The following is a 13,058-nucleotide window of genomic DNA, read 5'->3' on the forward strand; positions in this document are numbered from 1 at the left end:
CCCAGCCTACCAGAGATGTTTTCTCCCGTGATGCAAGCCGACATTAGTCCATTACAGATGGATTTAAGTGAAGTCGGTGGTGCGCTATAACTGGGATTTAACAGAAAAAAAAAACCCTCATATGTAGAATAAAAATACAAATCCATACCGTAGGATATGATTCTCATGTCCTGGTTATCGTGTAAACTGGTAGGGAATGCTTGTGGCACTTTTCAGTCAGGAGATTCCCCGATGTTTTCTAATGTGGTCAGATACACAGATGACATGTTTGATATCTCTTATTCAACATTTACAACAGTCTGTGAGTATTCTTTAATATTAAAACAACCATCCGATTAACTTTGAAGCATACGACCCTAGAATTTTAGAGAAGTGCAAAAGCCGAGGCCAAAAATCAAATCAGAAGAGTTTCTTTTTCAGCCCTCCACAAATGACAACATCATTACCATAATTAGCAAAGCATCAACACATCTAGCATGTACACAATCATGAACTCATGTTACATAAACGACTGTATTCCGTAAAATTATTCAACACAAGCGAACCGCCTTGACTTGAGGCTCATCAATAGAATTAGCTAGCATAGTAGCATAAATAACACGCTAACACAAAATCACATCACGTGGTGATTTTATTGTTGTCACCAACATCTTTATTGTAATCCCCAAACATTTGGTGCTTTTTCATTAGCCCGACTCCACATGAGATGGCTTTGCCCGGCCCCGGGTGATCGCCATGTTGTCACTGATTGGCCGACATGATGCAGCAAGGAACTCGGCCGCACACGCCCATTTCCCGATTTTAGACAAGTGAGACAGAGCCGCCCGCCGGCTGTTGCCAAATTCATAAAAATACAGTACATACGATAAACATAATAGTTTTTACAACAACGCTGAACCATATTTACAATTTCATAATTACTAATGGATTACATTTTGATGCTTGGGGTGAAAATGGGCAGCCGCTGGAGGGCTTTAGATGCCGCAGAGTGAAGATGACAAGCCGTTGCCTGGGCAAATGAATGAGCTTGAGCTCTCTACTCAGAATGAATGAGAGCTGGCGGGGAGCTTTGTTTGCTCGTTTGTTCAAAATAATTACCAAAGGGAATCAAAATTTAATTCAAGCAGAAGCAACATTTCAGACATTTAATATTTTGAATCCATTATTATGTTTTTCAAAATTCAAGATCAACACAAAACTTAAATCCATAGTCTTCTCCCTTCTTTCAACTCTGAGAAAGATGATTGACTCAAGGAGCCGTGTTGTTTTTAATCTTCAGGTCGGTCGAGGAGATTCTCCCTGTCTGATAGTTTTCCGCCTCATAGCCACTTGACCATCAATCAAGTCATATCAGCTTTGGTCTCCAAAGTTTGCCGGAGCTAAATGTGCCTCATTCATCACATCAGTGAGAGAGGCCTTACGCCGGAACCATGTGGACATTTTTCTTGTCAGGACGAGGATATGATCTATATGCAAAGGCTCCTCAAACACACTTGATTCGTTTGTGAGGTCCTTCCGAAAAATACCGAAGAGTGACTGAGTGATGCAGGAGGAATTTCCTGAGTGAGGGAAAAAAATCCAAAGGTGTAGGGCCAGAAAAGACAAATGGAGGAGACTCGCAGATAACATCGCTGACTGATAGATTCTTGTGGCGAGCAAATTGGGCTTGCGGGCCGAGGGTGAATCAGCCCGAGTCGTGAGTGACAGGCGACGGCAACGTTATCAATGATCATTGAAGGGCAAAGTGGACCTTGACTGAATTGCTTCATGATAAAGATACTCATGTGTAAGTACACTGCACAAATCAATAATCACTTTCCTTTGATTCTTAATGGATCACTTCGTCCAATCTAGTAGTTTGAATGCAGTTTGGTTGCACATGTAAAGATTTTTAATATCGTAATCAGTTTGTTTAATGTGACAAAATACACAAGACATGGGAATAAAATCGGGAAGTTTGTTGTTACTGCTATTTTTGAGTGTGTTGTGTGCTTGAGATGAACGCCAGCCGTGTGTTGTAGTACCAAGACTGACCTGTGAGAGGCAGCACTGTGCCAGAGGGCATCCAGACTCCTGGAAAATATAAAGAGGCTACAGTAAATTGCGGTTGCAAACTTCGTATCGTGGAAAATAGCTTGTGAGACATTTTATACAAACAGTCAACACAAGCAGTTGTGCCTCTATTTGTGTCTGGCAATGGCACACGCTTCACTTGTTTTGCTATCGTTCTATTTCAAAATAAAATAACGGAGTCCGTGACTCGACCCAACTCTGTTGTCCCAACAAATCATTTGGGATTGTAAACATTGAACAGGTTTAACAATTCAGTTGTCGAGCAATTTTCGAATTGGGGAGAAAACCATCAATGCTAAAGGCGATGTTTACAGTGTTAAAATTGCTTGCAAGATTTGAATGTAGCGTCCCATCACTAATCTATCAACAAAATAACAGCGCTAGCAATACTAAGGTAGCAAAGAACTGCAAGCAAGCCGACGTTTTTGGCTGCTATGTTGCATGCATGACTTACTGTATTTCTAATGGAGGGTTACACTAAAAGTTAATGGTCTTAAAACGGAAGTCAACCCAAACATATTTTTTCCCCGAATCTGTCCCTAGCAGGCCCACCAGTTGAAACATGGCATTCGGATTAATTTTGGGTTTGTGGAATATATGTTAAGCAGCAAAATGCACTCGTTTTTTAGCCATCTCTGGGGCGGCCATTTTGTCTTCGGTCGACTGAAAATGACATCACAACTGCTCACAACGTCCAATCACGGCTGACCTGTTTTCTGAATCTGAGCCGTGATTGGTCGTTGTGAGAAGTTGTGATGTCATTTTCAGTCGACCGAAGACAATATGGCCGCCCCCGGAGATGGCTAAAAACGAGTGGTTCAACACTTATTCCACAAACGCAATATTTATCAGAATGCCCTGTTTCAACTAGTGGGCTTGCATAGAACATATTCTTGAAAAAAAGTGTTTGCCTTGACTTCTTCTTTAAGTTTTGTTTTGGAATAGATAATCGATAAAAAATTAAAACAAGCTGATGAATTATTTTGTTTTTGTGCAACTTCAATTTCAATGTTGTCTTCATGCTTCCATTGTGTGGTTATACTATGAATCGAACCTGAAGTTTTTACAAACTTAGGCTGAGTACATAAAGAAAGAAAAAAAAAGAAAATAAGAAAGTATATATATACAAATACATATATATATATATATACAAATACATACATATATATATATATATATATATATATATATATATATATAATTTTATTTTTTTCTATATACACTGCTGTTTGGTCATCTGTTGTGATAAAAGGAGAGGATGAATGGCGGTAATAAGGCGTAATGAAGTTCATGACAAGGTGGCCACAGGCTCATTATCCTTTTACTCTGTCGACTTAAAAGTGCACTTGTCCCCATTTTCACCTCCCTTTGCCTCCTTGTGTCTGCACTGTCTGTCCCACTAAACTGCCTGTAAAAGCCTACACCAGATGGCTCAGCAAAAATTATTCTGTGTGTGTGTGTGTGTGTGTGTGTGAGGGTGTGTGCAGGGGTGTGTGCGCGTGAAAAGTGAAAACTGTTGCTGACATCAATCTTAAAAGCTGCACTAACAGAACCATTAAAGACATGACCACAGACATATAATTGACCATGTTATTGTATTATCATTATTATTAGAATTAGCATTATTAGCGTTATGACTGCCATTCTACCAAATTGGCGCCCTTTACATCCCCAGGAAATAGAATGCATAAACGCATGATGAAGTTATCTTTAAAATATTTTTTTCTATTAAGCAGCGTCCTGTACACTGATATGATTGCATATTTAATAGATATAATTTAAGAATTAATTTCACCTACACTATACAAGAGAAAAATTCTCAAGGCCATTCTCAAGGCAACATTGTTATGTTGATATAAACACACGATGCACAATTCTATTTATTTTATATTTAGTTGGACAGTAAAATTCAACCAAGAGTGGCAATGTACAGCTTGAAGCCTCTTTTTTGATGAAGTGTTCACTAATTGCCAAACTGCGCTTATTGTGTACAGAGTTCCCGGATATCACCTCAAAAACATGATTAATTTAGATGACTTGAGATTTTGTCGGGAAATATATTGCTGCCCTGCTACATTGTTCTGCAGGAAAACACTTTTAATTGGCTGTCATTTTCTCCATTTATTGAGACTAAGAGTTAGTGAGATTCCAAAAATGAACGTTCATCGTGAAAGCACATTTAATTTCCTGACGTGTGTTTAAATTGCACTTGCATTGCTTTAAAAGATAATATGCATGACTTTGTGTGTGTGTCTTTATTTACTTATCGTAGCATCATAAATTCATGTTATTTTGTCACGCCAATCGTGTCTAGCTGATCGATGTTAACATATGTGCAAAATTGCTATGAAGTTGTATGCAATAATGCATGTCATCAGTGTTACATCGAATGAACTTATAGTTGGAGTGTCAAAATGTCAGTCATAATTTACAGGAGATCATCCAAATCTGATGCTGGTCGACTTCCAAGTTGATCCAAAATTGGGGCTCAAACCTTTTTCAAATGTGCAGGCAATATTTTTAAGTAACATTTAACATTCCTGGCTTGTATGTATAAATGACATTACTATGGTTACGTCGCCACAGGAGGAAACGAAATGACGTAAACAGATGAGATGATCTCTTGTAGCCTACATTAAAGTGCTTTAATCATAATCCAACAGAGTCCTCCATTTAGTTCGACAAACGACCTAGATGACTCAGAAATGACGCAAGAGAACACTAAAATTCTAGTAAAGTAATTGAACTTTTCTTTTTTTCCCTCTCAACAATTCATCTAGGTTAAAATCCAGCCAATCTTTAATTGGCTGAATTTCAAGTGTCCTATCAAAAATAAATTACCTGTCTGCCGTGAACTCTGTCACCCCACCCTCAGGCTGCTTCTCTTTCCTTAATGGTGCAGTCACTCCTTTTGTTGAAAAAAAAAAAAAAAAAAAAAAAGCCTATAAACATAAATTCGACATATTAAATTCAGCCCTCCCTCCTCAAAAAGGTTCAAGCCAAGGGAAAGGTGACCGTAACTTCGTCCATACGACACTAACAACGTCTCATTTGGTGGGCTTTTGGCAAACTTGTTAATGTTCATATTATTCACTGTGAACAATTACCTCCGTGTCCTCTGGCTCTGCCCACACGTCATTTGTCATCTAAAATCTGTACGCCCCTATCATGGCCTTGACTCATCACAACACCACCTATTCATATTAATAGACTAAATGCTGCACTCAAGGAAGGGTCGTAGTTGCAAATGTCCCGTTTGTAGTTTATGAGGTCAGACCTCAAAGCGTAAACAAAAAACATGGCTGATGAGCGTAACCAGATAATGTATTTTTTTGTTTTATTTGGTTTTTTTTTTTGCAAAGAGACAATTTGTTATCCTGACAGCACAAGTTATCTTTTTTACATTTTGCATAGTTATTTAAGGTCTTACTACAGTTGTTTCCTTCTAATTATATTTACTTGTACTTGATTGTTATATTTTGCAATTCTGCAACCAAATGTGTTTATTTGCAAAAAAAACCATTGGTGGATGATGGGTTGATTATTGTGAAAGAAGTCAACGTCAGGGTTCCTCCTGGGGTATCACTGTGCACATCGACAATATATAACATTAGCAACGATTTCTTTGCCAACACCATGGCAACAGGGTGCAAGCACACGACCCCCGCAGACTGGCTCCCTAAGCGGGGGTCCCTTGAATGAAGAAGCCAGCATTTACTCCACTCAGAGGCTCTGACTTGCGCGTGTATATTTCACTTCATTCATTTCTTATTTTGCTATTTATCATGTCATGATATTAATGTCACGAATTAATTATTAATTACAATATAACTTATAATGTCACTATAATTAATTGAGCAATGATTTGATAAAAAAACAACAACAACTATACTACCCGTCAAATGTTTATGGCTGCTTGAAAATGATTCTTTTTTTGTTAGAAAAGCATTTTCTTTTTTAAATGATAGATCATATTAAATTAATCTAGACATGGTAAAAAGGGTTAAATATGCATTATATCATCATGATGACAGATTTTTAAAGGGAAGTCAACCCAAATATATTTTATTCAAGAATATGTTCTATGCAAGCCCACTAGTTGAAACAAGGCATTCTGATTAATATTGCGTTTGTGGAACATGAGAAATCCTCCTGTTTTTAGCTAGATCAGGGGCAGCCATTTTGTCACTTCTGTCGACTGAAGATGACATCGAAGTTGCGAAGGGTTCAAATAACGACCAATCATGGCTCCATTTCAGAAAACAGATGAGCCGTGATTGGTTGTTATCTGAGCCTTGAGCAACTTTGATGTCATCTTTAGACGACAGAAGTGACAAAATGGCCGCCCCCTGAGATATGAATAAGCAATATTAATCAGAATGCCGTATTTCAACTAGTAGGCCTGCATAGAAAAAATTCTGGAAAAAAAATATGTTTGGGTTGACTTCCATTTTGATTATTGTTTTCACAGTTTCTCCAAGGGGAAAATCGTTTCCTTCTCAACATGGACCCAAAATGTTATGTCATACTTACATTATTAAAACATCGTACGAACATGGACTCTTTTTAAGAAGCTGTTCGCTGTGATAGGTAGGGGGCAGTCTACGACCATGCATTTCTAGTTTTTCTTGCATTTGGATACGCCTCTTCTAGTAAAATAAACTAAAAATTCAGCATTATAATGCGGTTAGAATGACACACCAAAACGCAGACAGAATGTGATTTGTCCTAATTGGTGTGATTAAACTCCGCTCTTTTAATGAGCTGTCCCCTCAAATAGGCTTCACAATGGACTGGACAGACCTTTTATATCTCACATTAGCCGTAAATTAGCAGGATCACTGCAACGGTGGCCATGCCCCAAAAGCTGCCCAATGCCTTGTGATGCTCCATAAAGCTCACATCATGAGAGTCACTGTCGCTTAAAATCAGCAAGCATTTGGGCGGACACCCAGATGTTTTTTTAATTTTTTTTTTTATACATAATTCTGTGTTGAGAAAGACTGTTATTTGTTTTTGTCCAGGCTCCGAACGGTAAAATCTATTTTCTGACACATGAATATAGGAAAAAGTCAACATTCGTCAACATTTTCAAGGCCATTGCCACTAAAAGCAAGAGTTCATGAAGTGATCAGATGATTTATGATATTCAGTCCTCCCCCAGCTTGTGTGACATCGGAGACAGATTTATTTCTTATTAAACTTTTTCCAAGGCGAACACATTTTGATGGTTTTTTTTTTGCTGTCTGTTCTACTTTCTTTCTACTTTAGGTTTTATCAGGCTTTTTTGTGTAAATGAATTGAATGAGAATGAGAGCTGTCATAAGGTTGGGTATAAAATTAATAATCAATAAAATAAAACATTGAAAATACATATAAAAATGTAAATAAATCAAACTGAAACCATGATTAAAATTTGGATTTTTAAAAATAAACTTGAAAAATACAAATGTAAAGAATAATTGGAATGCAGCATACACCTGAATTTACCTAACTAACGTGGTAGCTGCTGTCATCCTACCTTACTAGCCAAATGCTGCTTCACCTAGTCACCTTTACAGTAAAGACAAAGATGTTATCTGATTAGACATAGAAGACAGTGCAGGTTAATTTTCACGACCAAAAAAGATGAACAATTATAACCAAATACAAAAATCGGAATTGTTACGATTATTATAGCCAGGGCAGATATGTTTTTATGCTCTAATGTTCATTACTGTACTATAGATTAAACATGCATTCTATAACAATTTTGCATCCTATAAAACCATTGCCATGTGCAATTCATATTCATTTGGTAGCAATAAATCTTTAAAAAAGAAAACATTACATTGCTTGACAGTTTAAAAAAAAACCCAATCTGTTATTAACCCGAACTTTACAAAAGTTCCAGCATGAGGATATTGTTGTGTTCGGGATTAAGTGGAGAAAATTCCCTCAAAGTGACGCTTGTTGGCATCAAAGAGTGTTAAGATGACATCTGGAAGCACAGCTAAAAGGTCATTGTGTGTGTGTGTGTGTGTGCGCCCTGGCCACATAGGGTCAGCACAATACGACACACTTCAAAGTCGACTAACATCTCTTTGGTCAAAGTCAGGAAAGAGAAACGCACTGAGGATGCTGCAGAGAAGAGGAAGATGAGTTTAAGGGTGAATGTGAGGCTGCGTAACATTGGTCGAGGTGTGTTGAGGAAGACTTCCAAAGAGGTGCTTGTGACTAAGGGGCCAATGCTGCATTCCATGAAGGTTGGAATCGGAAGTTGGAGTTTCACCACCTGGAAATATCACCATATATGCGCTAAATGTTTTGGTGAAAAATTTGGGAAAAATCAGTGTATGATGATGATGTCATTTTTTTTTCTTTTTAAATATGTCTGTGTACCACAGTGGCATTGGTTTTCACAATATCATAATATTATTACAGGACAACGCCGCAACACAATGCCAACACTGTCGGGTGGACACCATATGACCAAATGTGATCAATTTCAAATCGACACCAAGTCCCCATTTTTACTGATTATTCTGATCAACAACAACTTTGAATCAGAGATGGCTTTATGTGTCCCTAAATATATTTTTTTAGGCTGATTTAAAAAATTTCATTTTTTCTAGCACATTAGGGATTTTGAAACATTATCATTTTTTGTTTGTAGTTCAACTTAAAAGCTTGGGCAATGCTAACTACTTTAAGAGTTGTATATACACAGCATATTTATTCTGTAGTCAAAATATTAACATATATACATTGCACAAAAATGCCTTTGTACAAATAGAATTCCTCAATCAATGCCTTAGCACTAATAAACACCTGGTAGCCTCTGCAGTTGAGTTAATCTGTCCAATGAAATGCTAGAACGGAATTAATGTATATGTTCGACTATAATGCGACCTGGTAAGCTCCGAGTGAGCCATCTGCAGCAACCCGGCATTAAGGCGAGAAAAGGAGGAACCACGCCACCATATAGGAGAGGGATACATTAGCATAGCGAGCGTCCACGTCTTCATCTCTCGCAGCTGGAAGACTTGACAGCCTGGACAGCTTCGAGCCTGCTGCATGCTGGGAGTGACACTTAATGAGCTGTGTTTGCACGTGCACCTCACCGGCACACCATTGTTTCACTCTCAAAGCTTCGCGGAGACACAAGCAAAGCACTTTATCATCATAATTGCCAACCTTTTGGCAATTAAATGACGCAAACACCTCAGCTTTGTCGTTGCTCTGATGACTGATTATGAGACTTATTTCGCTATCTTTGGATCTTGACTTTATCTGCCCGAGCGAGTTTAGAGTTGTCACGTACTCCCTCGGCCAGCAGCTCCAATTGTGTATATTTTTTTTTTTTTACATTTCAAAGCCAAAGTGAACGCATCAATCAAAATTCCCATTCGCTCCCGTGTTGTTTGGCTGCAACAAAGAGGCAAACCAAATTGGCGAGTTTAGAGCCCGATGCGTTGACGTCTTCTTTTTTTCCACACACCTTTGGGTTTTTCTTGTGTTGCTTTGACAGCCAAGATGTTCTTCCCCGATAAATTCAACGTGATTAATTTGAATACATAAATGTGTGTTTTTTTCACGAGGAAACCTTTGAAACTTAGCCAAGGAATTAAAATAGCCTCCAAAAAGATAAGTGCTAAAAATCATCAGCGTTATCTCTGTGAAGTTAGCATTTACAATTAGCAACATGAGTACGACTGAGTGATTATGCATAGTAACATCATCATCACGTCACAAGATGCTCGGTTGAAATAACTTTTTTCCATCCCTTTTGTACAGCAAAGCTGCTGCCGTTTAGCATCGAAACCAACGCTTTCCAACTCAAGGCGTGCGGGCTACATCTGACCCTCCATTCATTTCATGTGGTCCCTGAAAGATTGTGAAATTTTTTCCTTGACTTCAATCAACTTCAGAAACATGGTAGACACAATGTGAATAAGATTGGCTAACAAAAACTAGTTTGCAAATTTGAAACATTTCAAAGCGGCACATTCATTAAAAAAAACAACAACCCAACAACTCATTAAAAATAATCTCCCATTTGAGACACAACATTGTGTATTTTATTCTACCAAAACACACCACACAAAGATATCTATTTATTTGTAATATTAAAGTCTTTGGTCTTCTTTAAATACTGTGTTTCGAAACAATTTGCTGAGACACAATGTGGCCAAGAAGAAAAAGGCAGATATTTTGGCAACTATTTATTCAACAATTCAATTTCATACATGAGAAGTAACCTCTAAATTAAATAAATCAATCCCACAGACAATGGGAGAAAACACACCTGGGACATGGTGCTAAGGACACCATCATGACTGCTCAATATAATATTAATAATCATAAAAGTTGTGATTTCACCAAGAAGCTGCACTAACATGTCTGAAGCGGGAAGTCTGACCTTTAGTGTTGGCAGCATAGTGATTCACAGTGCAGCACAATTACACAACTAAATGACGTCAAGATGTGCACTTACCAACAGCTGGAATTCAACAACATAGTGAAGAAAGTTGAAATTTGGCTATTTTCAGCTTCTTTCCATTTCACATCTTCTTTTGGGACATGAAACAGTCCAGTGAGAGGAAAGATCGTAGACTTACTAAAGTTATTGTATCATTATTAAGTGAGATATTCGTCGTGTAACAGAGGACCCACTCTGTCCCAACCAAACAAAAAATAAAAAATACAAAATAAAGAAATAAACAGACCGTATTCGGAAAATGAAAGCTATATATTCCTGAGATGCAGAAACAAACAGCTGGAATGATAATTTTACAACTTAAACAAAACTACAAATATACTTCATGTGTTGTGATCGTAAGGCCATGATTTTCCAGTACAATAAAACGAAAGTCAATAAAACAATGAATAATAACAATAATAAAATCAACAATACAGTCCAAAAGAGAAAACACATACCGCTGTCTGAGATGGTCGTGCGATGCAGAATCAAGCAGATTTGGACGTCTGAGTAAATGATTTCAGAGCCATATGTGCATTTATGTGCCAGACATTCATACAATAGCGACGGTATTTTTGAAAAAAAAAAAAAAAAAAAAGTCAACCGAGAACTCAGCTTCGAGCTTGAACGACTGCATGATGACGGGGCTTTGCGTTGCTCCAATACCATCATGCTGCCCGGGTCAAAAAAAGGCCAGCAATGACTCATATAAATGATGCATTAGATAGAGAAGGGGCAAGAGGTTTAAAGCTTCATTTAAAAAACCACAAAGTTCAAAAACTGAGCCCGGATGTGGTACAGCTGCACTTGAACTCATCATTCAGAGTGATTCAGCATGTTGAAATGACAACTTGGGATGAAAAAAGAAAAAAGAGCACCGTAGCCATGTAGGAAATGGTTACTTACTGTAAAGGTGAAAGTAGCACAAAAAACAGTGTCTGTAAGTGTAACGCTTGAAAGGAGTTTAGGGCTTATTATTATCTTAACAGCATAACTGCTAAAGAAAGAAAATACATGCTTCCGTTCAACTTTTGGGGATTCCCATGACCTGGATGAAGGAAAACCTCCACAGACAAAGAAAAAAATATTTTTAGAAAAAAGTTTGTAACAGTAAATTAAAACTGACTGAAGCAATTATGTTGTTAGGCCAACATTTTCTAATGTGTTTTCATTTAGTATAAAAGAGCTTATTCTTTGTTTTGAATCTACATTTTCAAAAAAGTAATCAATTTGACCATTTGTTATGTAAAACTTTACGTGTCTGTGATAAAAAAATGGAGTGAACACACAAAAAAGAAAAAAATCCTCTACAAACACAACATGCGTCGTCTACAGCTTGTAAGTGCACGATAGCAATGCCGCGTCAACATTTGAAAGCCACACTTGACGCTTTTAAATCAACAAGCCTCGGCGGCGACAGGCAAAGATAAAAATGGATTTATTGAATGTTTTCCAACTTGTGACTCACTTCATCCTATCCCGTCTCCAAAACATTACACATAACAAATGGATACGCACGTGCAAGTGGTATCATGTTGACGAATAGTTAGCGAAGAAGAGATTTGTGACTCTAAATCCATCATTGACACACAACTGTGCCTTTTTCTTTGCCAACATTCAAAAGCCACAGTATGTTTTAATTGTACTGTAAAAGAGCTTCAAAATGAGGGTACATTAATGGCTTGGAATAAGGAGAATTGCATCTCTGTCATTGCCACAGCAACCTCACAACATTTTATCAACTATAATATTGGTGGCCCAGCCCGGCTTTCCACTACGCGATGAGAAGCGCAAGCTACCAGCTAGCTTGTGAGCTAAACAGCTGGCTAGCCAGCTAGATTGCCAGCTAACCAGGGCTCCTCTTGGCCCGCGGACGGGCAGAGGGTGTCTACTGTGTCCCGGGAATTAAGAAAACATGCCAAAAGATGTTCTGTAAATTGTGACATCCAGAGAAGATGCATTTCCAGAGTGTAGGCAGAGCTAGCTAACTGCGTGCTGTACTTGTAGAAATGGGCCAAGTAATTACAACTAAGCAACTGCGCCGGATGGCAAAGGCGCTCAGTTCTTAGCTAGTTGGCAATGGACAACTCACATGACCCTGTTTTAGCCATGCCCCAAAAATCATGAAAACTGATATGGCAAATAAAAAACTTTAGTGCAATAGCTCCATACCTATGCTACAAAGTTCTCAGTCTTTTCATTTGTATTCAGAAATTATCTTCACTCATGTCTAACTTTTTTAGAAACAAATCTCTAAATTAACTTTATTTTCCCCACTAAGTTCACTTTTTAGGACCTTGTAGGTTGAGATGTCTTTTCCCAATGCGTGTTTGAATAAGTTACACAAGCAGACCATACGCATAGTTTTGCTATGTTTTAACACTTTTATGACAATGAAGACATTTGTCATAAAGTTTCACGTGTATAATGTTTTATGATTAACATCTTCTTATCCATTCATTTTCCATGCCGCTTATTCTCACAAGGGTTTAACCATTTTTCCCCACTTTAAATCAGACTAACA

The sequence above is a fragment of the Filicampus tigris genome, chromosome 17 (genome assembly GCF_054856515.1).
Source record: "Filicampus tigris isolate MCC_2025a chromosome 17, RoL_Ftig_1.0, whole genome shotgun sequence".
NCBI classification, from domain to species: domain Eukaryota; kingdom Metazoa; phylum Chordata; class Actinopteri; order Syngnathiformes; family Syngnathidae; genus Filicampus; species Filicampus tigris.